Source organism: Oncorhynchus mykiss, chromosome 17 (genome assembly GCF_057628025.1).
Source record: "Oncorhynchus mykiss isolate SJ-2025 chromosome 17, ASM5762802v1, whole genome shotgun sequence".
Taxonomy (NCBI): Eukaryota; Metazoa; Chordata; class Actinopteri; order Salmoniformes; family Salmonidae; genus Oncorhynchus; species Oncorhynchus mykiss.
The window spans coordinates 76,756,672-76,768,515 of record NC_143038.1 but is presented as its reverse complement, the minus strand read 5'-3'; the positions used below and the strand labels follow the sequence as shown (position 1 = coordinate 76,768,515).

The window sequence follows — 11,844 nt, the reverse complement described above, 5'->3', positions numbered from 1 at the left end:
TTTCTATGTTTGTAATGATGACCTAATGCAGTTTGCACAGTGAAGCTTATTGTTTCTTGGCACTTGCGAGAGAGAGAGAGACATTGAGAGAGAGAGAGAGAGAGACATTGAGAGAGAGAGAGAGAGAGAGAGAGAGAGAGAGAGAGACATTGAGTGTGAGAGAGAGAGACATTGAGAGAGAGAGAGCGGCATTGAGAGAGAGAGAGACATTGAGTGAGAGAGAGAGACATTGAGTGAGAGAGAGACATTGAGAGAGAGCGAGAGATTCAGAGAGGAACATTCAGAGATTGAGGGACATTCAGAGATTGAGGGATATTCAGAGAGATTCAGAGAAGGACATTCAGAGATTTAGAGATTCAGAAAGGGACATTTAGTGATTGAGAGAAGAAGAGAGGGACATTCAGAGATTGACAGAAGAAGAGGGACATTACGAGATTGAGAGAAGGAGATTGTCATTCAGACATTGAGAGAAGAAAAGGGACATTCAGAGATTGAGCTGGGTGAAGCACTTAATTGAAAGCTTAGTTCCTTAATTGTATATGAAAGATAGCATGCATCCCAAATGTCCCCCCTACTCCCTACATCAGGGATATTCAACTCCTACCCTACGAGGTCCAGAGCCTGCTAGTTTTTTGTTCTATCTGATAACGAATTGCACACTTGGTGTCCCAGAACTAAATCATTCCCTGATTAGAGGGAAACAATGAAAACATGCAATGGAACTGTCTTCCAGAGTTGAGTTGGAGAGCCCTACGTAGTTCACTACGGAGGGAATAGGGTGCCATTTGGAACGTAAATTCATTATTTTGGTTTAAGCAAAGATCCCAACATCCCCCGAAATAGTTTTAATCGTGGGAACAATCACCCTGCAAGCCATGGCTATATTATACATATTATATTACTCTAAATGATTATATTATATTAGGAATAAAATATTAGCTCAATTCTCTACATGAGCATGCTACTGTGTGCTCTCTACCCGTGGGGTGGTGGGTGACTTCACAAGGAAAGAGTTGGTTGTGAATAGGTTTGAAAATGTTTTCTAAATTTCCAGGTTTTCCCAAAAAAATCCTGGTTTGGAGATTTCCATATTGAGACAACAAGCAGAACATCCAGGAATCCTTCTTCAAGGTTTTATGGAAAACCTGGGAATTGTAGAGAATGACTATAATTTTGCAACCCTAGTTGGGAGGTTGTTGGTTGTTTATTTACCAGTTGGAAGACGGACATCAGTTTTTTTCTTACAACTATTACTGCTGTCTGCCTGTCTGCCTGTCATGTATAAACCCCGTTCACACCGAGGACTTTATTAAATCTGTAATCTGTATAGCTGAAGGTTGTGCCACCTGAATGAAAGGTAATTTCCCATTGAGCCGACATACCGTGAATGGAGTCTCTGCTAACACGGGAACATTGCCTTTAGATTTCAATCACGCTGAACTTCAGCCATTCAGATGGAACCCAGACCTTAGGTTGCACAACTGATGTACAACGCATTTGGTACAACGGTTGTGATACAATTGATATATTTTCCTAATACTTCATGCTGAAAAATCCTCTGTTGTATCACAACCGTTGTACCAAATGTGTTGTACAACAGTTGTACGACTCGAGTGTGGGGTCATATAGAGGAGAGGAAGGTTGTTAGCATTAGCTATAATAAGAGGTTATAAGCTGTAGCTGTTAAAAGCTGTAACTGTAGCTATTATAAGTGGTTATAAGATATAGCTGTTGGAAGAGGCTATAAGCTCTAGCTGTTGGAAGAGGCTATAAGATCTAGCTGTTGGAAGAGGTTATAAGATATAGCTGTTGGAAGAGGCTATAAGCTCTAGCTGTTGGAAGAGGTTATAAGCTCTAGCTGTTGGAAGAGGTTATAAGATATAGCTGTTGGAAGAGGCTATAAGCTCTAGCTGTTGGAAGAGGTTATAAGATATAGCTGTTGGAAGAGGCTATAAGCTCTAGCTGTTGGAAGAGGTTATAAGATATAGCTGTTGGAAGAGGTTATAAGATATAGCTGTTGGAAGAGGTTATAAGATATAGCTGTTGGAAGAGGTTATAATCTCTAGCTGTTGGAAGAGGCTATAAGCTCTAGCTGTTGGAAGAGGTTATAAGATATAGCTGTTGGAAGAGGTTATAAGCTCTAGCTGTTGGAAGAGGCTATAAGCTCTAGCTGTTGGAAGAGGCTATAAGCTCTAGCTGTTGGAAGAGGCTATAAGCTCTAGCTCATCACATACAGCAGTATATAGTATATGGCCAGGAGGGTTTCTACAGCCTAATTCATACCGTACACAAAAACACAACGCCAGAACACAATTAGTTACTTAGAATCCTGCATAGTTGCGTCGAGTTACTCCAGAGCTGCGCACATTTGCATATTTTTGCTATGCAAGTACACAGAACAGCCATTTTGCAAATATGATGATATTATTGTGTATGGTCCACATCAGGCTCAACACAGAGTCATGTGACTGGTCCAAAGGAAGAAGATCAGGTAGCATGCTAGCAGATACCCATAGACCTCCAGTCATCGCGCTAACACTAGTTAGCATTGGCTCACCAAACTACCTCTTAACTTCCTTCACACTGGACACAGAGACATTACAAGGGTGTCCATGAGTTTGTCTGACTCCGGGGAAGTAGATTAAGGGCCTTAATGCCAAAATCTCCAAGTATCCCTTTAATAATAATATAAATCAAAACAAACATGTTAATGACGAGCAAATTCTGAAATAGCACCCTGTTCCCTATAAAGTGCACTACCGCTACTTTAGTGCCCTATTGTGGTCCTAAATAGTGCATTATATAGGGGAACAGGGTGCCATTCGGGGACGAATGAATTGTTTCTTAATTGGTTTTCAGACTAGGTGGTTTTTCTTACTTTGCAATATATCAACAAACACATTTTGCAGTGTTTTCAACATCTATCTATCATGTCTTATTGCTCATCTGTTCAAGACCTCTCCTGTTTTCAGAGAACAATTCTGGACATCAATACAGAATACAGCTATAGAATTCTAGACATCAATACAGAATACAGCTATAGAATTCTAGACATCAGTATAGAAAACAGCTATAGAATTCTGGACATCAGTACAGAATACAGCTATAGAATTCTAGACATCAATACAGAATACAGCTATAGAATTCTAGACATCAATACAGAATACAGCTATAGAATTCTGGACATCAGTACAGAATACAGCTATAGAATTCTAGACATCAATACAGAATACAGCTATAGAATTCTAGACATCAGTATAGAAAACAGCTATAGAATTCTGGACATCAGTACAGAATACAGCTATAGAATTCTAGACATCAATACAGAATACAGCTATAGAATTCTAGACATCAATACAGAATACAGCTATAGAATTCTAGACATCAGTATAGAAAACAGCTATAGAATTCTGGACATCAGTACAGAATACAGCTATAGAATTCTAGACATCAATACAGAATACAGCTATAGAATTCTAGACATCAATACAGAATACAGCTATAGAATTCTGGACATCAGTACAGAATACAGCTATAGAATTATAGACATCAAAACAGAATACAGCTATAGAATTCTAGACATCAATACAGAATACAGCTATAGAATTCTGGACATCAGTACAGAATACAGCTATAAAATTCTAGACATCAATACAGAATACAGCTATAGAATTCTAGACATCAATACAGAATACAGCTATAGAATTATAGACATCAATACAGAATACAGCTATAGAATTATAGACATCAAAACAGAATACGGCTATAGAATTCTAGACATCAGTACAGAATACAGCTATAGAATTCTAAACATCAGTACAGAATACAGCTATAGAATTCTAGACATCAGTACAGAATACAGCTACAGAATTCTAGAATACAGCTATAGAATTCTAGACATCAGTACAGAATACAGCTATAGAATTCTAGACATCAAAACAGAATACAGCTATAGAATTCTAGACATCAGTACAGAATACAGCTATAGAATTCTAGACATCAAAACAGAATACAGCTATAGAATTCTAGACATCAGTACAGAATACAGCTATAGAATTCTAGACATCAAAACAGAATACAGCTATAGAATTCTAGACATCAGTACAGAATACAGCTATAGAATTCTAGACATCAGTACAGAATACAGCTACAGAATTCTAGACATCAGTACAGAATACAGCTATAGCTCTGATGGCTCTGCTTATTTGTTGGGTCAAGTTGCCCCTAAATACTGGTCTTGGGCAGTTTTGCTAGCCTGGGTCCCACATCTTTGTGTTATCTTTCTAACTCCCAGCTGTGTGAGGAAGGAAGCTATACAGTTAAGCAAGCACAGTGAAACCTATTACACCTACTCCATTGCTAACTCTCATTGTCAAGCCATTTGTGTGGGATGGCAATTCCATAATGAGTTGGCAAGAGAGCACAAACAGACTGGCACCCAGGCTAATACCTAGTATATCACCTAGCCTGGGCATCAGTCTGGTTGTGCTAACATTCCACACCTTGTAGTGTGTTGTCATATGTTTGGCTGTGGCAAGGTATATGATGGCACAAACTGATCTGGGACCAGGCCTACCAAAACACTTAAGAAGTGGGTGACAACCTGCACCTATATCTGGATCTATCACAGATCATTACACCCTTACATTGAAATGTCTTTCTTCTTCAGTGATTTTTGTTGTTGTTGGTTTTGATAGCGTGCTCTATGCTATCGGTCTAGTCATGTGGCTTTTCTCAGTATATTAAGCTGAAATGCAAAGTAGTTTCTCCTAAATATAACAGAGCATTTATTTTTCTTTTTTCAATGATGGTGGTTATTTTACATCCTTGAAAGAAGTTTAATAGTAAAGAGTTTGAACAATAAAGAAATATGAGAGTCCAGTCAAAAGTAGTGTAATATATCTATAGGGGAAGATTTGGGACGCACTTTTACGTTACACCCTTAGGGTTGAAATGTATTGAAGTACAGAGGTTTTTTTAGTTGTATTTTATTAAGAGAGAAAATCTTTGATTTCGAGCTGCTTCATGTGTTTGTGTCTTTGTAACGATGAAAGATAAAACCTTGCGTTTTTTTCTCTGTTTGTATATTTGACGGGAACACAGGAACAATGTAACTGAGTTTGCATCCGAAATAGCAACCTATTCCCTATGTAGTGCCCTACTTATGACAGGCTCTGGTCTAAAGTAGGGCACTAATATAGGGAATAGGGTGCCGTTTGGGACACAGGGAGAGAGAAAGTGACCGATCATCATCTTTACCTCACTGAGGGAATTTTCAGGGATTGTTTTGACAATGCATCTTCATACCCGTTTAATACCTGGTTAATACCCGTTCAACACTCTTTCAATACCTGTTTAATACCTGTTTAATACCTGTTCAACACTCTTTCAATACCTGTTTAATACCCGTTCAACACTCTTTCAATACCTGTTTAATACCTGTTTAATACCCGTTCAACACTCTTTCAATACCTGTTTAATACCTGTTCAACACTCCTTCAATACCTGTTCAATACCTGTTCAACACTCTTTCAATACCTGTTTAATACCCGTTCAACACTCCTTCAATACCTGTTCAATACCTGTTCAACACTCCTTCAATACCTGTTTAATACCTGTTCAACACTCCTTCAATACCTGTTTAATACCTGTTAAACACTCCTTCAATACCTGTTTAATACCTGTTCAACACTCCTTCAATACCTGTTTAATACCTGTTCAACACTCTTTCAATACCTGTTTAATACCTGTTCAATACCTGTTCAATACCTGTTCAACACTCCTTCAATACCTGTTCAATACCTGTTTAATACCCGTTCAACACTCTTTCAATACCTGTTTAATACCTGTTTAATACCTGTTCAACACTCCTTCAATACCTGTTTAATACCCGTTCAACACTTTTTCAATACCCGTTTAATACCTGTTTAATACCTGTTCAACACTCCTTCAATACCTGTTTAATACCCGTTCAACACTCTTTCAATACCTGTTTAATACCTGTTTAATACCTGTTCAACACTCTTTCAATACCTGTTTAATACCTGTTCAACACTCCTTCAATACCTGTTTAATACCCGTTCAACACTCCTTCAATACCTGTTTAATACCTGTTAAACACTCCTTCAATACCTGTTTAATACCTGTTCAACACTCCTTCAATACCTGTTTAATACCTGTTCAACACTCCTTCAATACCTGTTTAATACCTGTTCAACACTCCTTCAATACCTGTTTAATACCCGTTCAACACTCCTTCAATACCTGTTTAATACCTGTTAAACACTCCTTCAATACCTGTTTAATACCTGTTCAACACTCCTTCAATACCTGTTTAATACCTGTTTAATACCTGTTCAACACTCCTTCAATACCTGTTTAATACCTGTTTAATACCTGTTCAACACTCCTTCAATAGCTGTTCAATACCTGTTTAATACCTGTTCAATACTCCTTCAATACCTGTTCAATACCTGTTTAATACCTGTTTAATACCTGTTCAACACTCTTTCAATACCTGTTTAATACCTGTTTAATACCTGTTCAACACTCCTTCAATACCTGTTCAATACCTGTTTAATACCTGTTCAATACTCTTTCAATACCTGTTCAATACCTGTTTAATACCTGTTCAATACTCCTTCAATACCTGTTCAATACCTGTTTAATAGCTGTTCAACACTCCTTCAATACCTGTTTAACGTGTGGATACATTTTGAACACGATGCCATCTATAAATGATGTGTAGAAAGCTGTCAACAGGGCAGTTGATTCTTCCTGATGTTAAAGGACGTTGACCGTATGTATTGTATAGTTGAATGGAAACATGTTTATACGACAAAATAAATATTGAATAATAATTTTCTTTAACATGTGTAATCTGCTCTTATGTGGGTTAATGTATGGTGATGACATGTTTATGTGCTGAAACAGGGTTACTGTAGGTGAGACCACATCAGGACTGTGGTTCCTATTTCACATGGTCACATGGTTTCAGAGTCATGTGATGGTGGTACATCCTATGACTCTTTCCATGCTATAGACATGCTGATGTACCCCATCTAGTTCATACTATAGACATGCTGATGTACCCCATCTAGTTCTAGACATGCTGATATACCCCATCTAGTTCATGCTATAGACATGCTGATATACCCCATCTAGTTCATACTATAGACATGCTGATGTACCCCATCTAGTTCATGCTATAGACATGCTGATGTACCCCATCTAGTTCATGCTATAGACATGCTGAGTTACACCATCTTGTTCTAGACATGCTGATGTACCCCATCTAGTTCATGCTATAGACATGCTGATGTACCCCATCTAGTTCATGCTATAGACATGCTGAGTTATACCATCTAGTTCTAGACATGCTGATATACCCCATCTAGTTCATGCTATAGACATGCTGATGTACCCCATCTAGTTCATGCTATAGACATGCTGATGTACCCCATCTAGTTCATGCTATAGACATGCTGATATACCCCATCTAGTTCATGCTATAGACATGCTGATATACCCCATCTAGTTCATGCTATAGACATGCTGATATACCCCATCTAGTTCATGCTATAGACATGCTGATATACCCCATCTAGTTCATGCTATAGACATGCTGATATACCCCATCTAATTCATGCTATAGACATGCTGAGTTACACCATCTAGTTCTAGACATGCTGATATACCCCATCTAGTTCATGCTATAGACATGCTGATGTACCCCATCTAGTTCATGCTATAGACATGCTGAGTTACACCATCTAGTTGTAGACATGCTGATATACCCCATCTAGTTCATGCTATAGACATGCTGAGTTACACCATCTAGTTGTAGACATGCTGATATACCCCATCTAGTTCATGCTATAGACATGCTGAGTTACACCATCTAGTTCTAGACATGCTGATATACCCCATCTAGTTCATGCTATAGACATGCTGAGTTACACCATCTAGTTGTAGACATGCTGATATACCCCATCTAGTTCATGCTATAGACATGCTGAGTTACACCATCTAGTTGTAGACATGCTGATATACCCCATCTAGTTCATGCTATAGACATGCTGATATACCCCATCTAGTTCATGTTCTAGACATGCTGATATACCCCATCTAGTTCATGCTATAGACATGCTGATGTACCCCATCTAGTTCATGCTATAGACATGCTGAGTTACACCATCTAGTTGTAGACATGCTGATGTACCCCATCTAGTTCATGCTATAGACATGCTGATATACCCCATCTAGTTCATGTTCTAGACATGCTGATATACCCCATCTAGTTCATACTATAGACATGCTGATGTACCCCATCTAGTTCATGCTATAGACATGCTGAGTTACACCATCTAGTTCTAGACATGCTGATGTACTCCATCTAGTTCATGCTATAGACATGCTGATATACCCCATCTAGTTCATGCTATAGACATGCTGATATACCCTATCTAGTTCATGCTATAGACATGCTGATATACCCCATCTAGTTCATGCTATAGACATGCTGAGTTACACCATCTAGTTCTAGACATGCTGATGTACCCCATCTAGTTCATGCTATAGACATGCTGATATACCCCATCTAGTTCATGCTATAGACATGCTGATATACCCCATCTAGTTCATGCTATAGACATGCTGATATACCCCATCTAGTTCATGCTATAGACATGCTGATATACCCCATCTAGTTCATGCTATAAACATGCTGATATACCCCATCTAGTTCATGCTATAAACATGCTGATATACCCCATCTAGTTCATGCTATAAACATGCTGATATACCCCATCTAGTTCATGCTATAGACATGCTGAGTTACACCATCTAGTTCTAGACATGCTGATATACCCCATCTAGTTCATGCTATAGACATGCTGATATACCCCATCTAGTTCTAGACAAGCAGATATACACCATCTAGTTCATGCTATAAATATGCTGATATACCCCATCTAGTTCATGCTATAGACATGCTGAGTTACCCCATCTAGTTCATTCTATAGACATGCTGATGTACCCCCTCTAGTTCTAGACATGCTGATGTACCCCATCTTGTTCATGCTATAGACATGCAGAATTACACCATCTAGTACATGTTGTAGACATGCTGATGTACCCCATCTAGTCCATGCTATACAGTGCCTTGCGAAAGTATTCGGCCCCCTTGAACTTTGCGACCTTTTGCCACATTTCAGGCTTCAAACATAAAGATATTAAACTGTATTTTTTTGTGAAGAATCAACAACAAGTGGGACACAATCGTGAAGTGGAAAGACATTTATTGGATATTTCAAACTTTTTTAACAAATCAAAAACTGAAAAATTGGGCATTCAAAATTATTCAGCCCCCTTAAGTTAATACTTTGTAGCGCCACCTTTTGCTGCGATTACAGCTGTAAGTCGCTTGGGGTATGTCTCTATCAGTTTTGCACATTGAGAGACTGACATTTTTTCCCATTCCTCCTTGCAAAACAGCTCGAGCTCAGTGAGGTTGGATGGAGAGCATTTGTGAACAGCAGTTTTCAGTTCTTTCCACAGATTCTCGATTGGATTCAGGTCTGGACTTTGACTTGGCCATTCTAACACCTGGATATGTTTATTTTTGAACCATTCCATTGTAGATTTTGCTTTATGTTTTGGATCATTGTCTTGTTGGAAGACAAATCTCCGTCCCAGTCTCAAGTCTTTTGCAGACTCCATCAGGTTTTCTTCCAGAATGGTCCTGTATTTGGCTCCATCCATCTTCCCATCAATTTTAACCATCTTCCCTGCCCCTGCTGAAGAAAAGCAGGCCCAAACCTTGATGCTGCCACCACCATGTTTGACAGTGGGGATGGTGTGTTCAGCTGTGTTGCTTTTACGCCAAACATAACGTTTTGCATTGTTTCCACATGTTTGGTGTGTCTCCCAGGTGGCTTGTGGCAAACTTTAAACAACACTTTTTATGGATATCTTTAAGAAATGGCTTCCTTCTTGCCACTCTTCCATAAAGGCCAGATTTGTGCTATATACGACTGATTGTTGTCCTATGGACAGAGTCTCCCACCTCAGCTGTAGATCTCTGCAGTTCATCCAGAGTGATCATGGGCCTCTTGGCTGCATCTCTGATCAGTCTTCTCCTTGTATGAGCTGAAAGTTTAGAGGGACGGCCAGGTCTTGGTAGATTTGCAGTGGTCTGATACTCCTTCCATTTCAATATTATCGCTTGCACAGTGCTCCTTTGGATGTTTAAAGCTTGGGAAATATTTTTGTATCCAAATCCGGCTTTAAACTTCTTCACAACAGTATCTCGGACCTGCCTGGTGTGTTCCTTGTTCTTCATGATGCTCTCTGCGCTTTTAACGGACCTCTGAGACTATTACAGTGCAGGTGCATTTATACGGAGACTTGATTACACACAGGTGGATTGTATTTATCATCATTAGTCATTTAGGTCAACATTGGATCATTCAGAGATCCTCACTGAACTTCTGGAGAGAGTTTGCTGCACTGAAAGTAAAGGGGCTGAATCATTTTGCACGCCCAATTTTTCAGTTTTTAAATTTTTTTTTTTTTTAAATATCCAATAAATGTCGTTCCACTTCATAATTGTGTCCCACTTGTTGTTGATTCTTCACAAAAAAATACAGTTTCATATCTTTATGTTTGAAGCCTGAAATGTGGCAAAAGGTCGCAAAGTTTAAGGGGGCCGAATACTTTCGCAAGGCACTGTAGATATGCTGATGTAGCCCATCTAGTTCATGCTATAGACATGCTGATATAACCCATCTAGTTCATGCTATAGACATGCTGATATACCCCATCTAATTCATGCTATAGACATGCTGATGTACCCCATCTAGTTCATGCTACAGACATGCTGATGTACCCCATCTAGTTCTAGACATGCTGATGTACCCCATCTAGTTCATGCTATAGACATGCTGATGTACCCCATCTAGTTCATGCTACAGACATGCGTATGTACCCCATCTAGTTCTAGACATGCTGATGTACCCCATCTAGTTCATGCTACAGACATGCTGATGTACCCCATCTAGTTCATGTTCTAGATATGATGAATTACACAATCTAGTTCATGCTATAGACATGCTGATGTACCCCATCTAGTTCATGCTACAGACATGCTGATGTACCCATCTAGTTCTAGATATGCTGAATTATACCATCTAGTTCATGCTATAGACATGCTGATATACCCCATCTAGTTCATGTTCTAGACATGCTGATGTACCCCATCTAGTTCATGCTATAGACATGCTGATGTACCCTTTCTAGTTCATGCTATAGACATGCTGATGTACCCCATCTAGTCCATGCTATAGATATGCTTATGTACCCCATCTAGTTCATGCTATAGACATGCTGATGTACCCCATCTAGTTCATGCTATAGACATGCTGATGTACCCCATCTAGTTCATGCTATAGACATGCTGAGTTACCCCATCTAGTTCATGCTATAGATATGCTGATATACCCCATCTAGTTCATACTATAGACATGCTGATGTACCCCATCTAGTTCATGCTATAGATATGCTGATATACCCCATCTAGTTCATACTATAGACATGCTGATATACCCCATCTAGTTCATACTATAGACATGCTGATGTACCCCATCTAGTTCATGCTATAGACATGCTGATGTACCCCATCTAGTTCATGCTATAGACATGCTGATATACCCCATCTAGTTTATGCTATAGACATGCTGATATACCACATCTAGTTCATGCTATAGACATGCTGATATACCCCATCTAGTTCTAGACATGCTGATATACCCCATCTAGTTCATGCTATAGACATGCTGATATACC

General features: G+C 39.0%; 1 protein-coding gene across 1 annotated transcript in view; it reads left to right on the top strand.

The window, feature by feature from the left end:
* The window catches only part of LOC110494834 (large ribosomal subunit protein eL29), a 103,231-nt gene that overhangs the window by 27,979 nt on the left and 63,408 nt on the right, over positions 1–11,844 (top strand). The window lies entirely within an intron of this gene.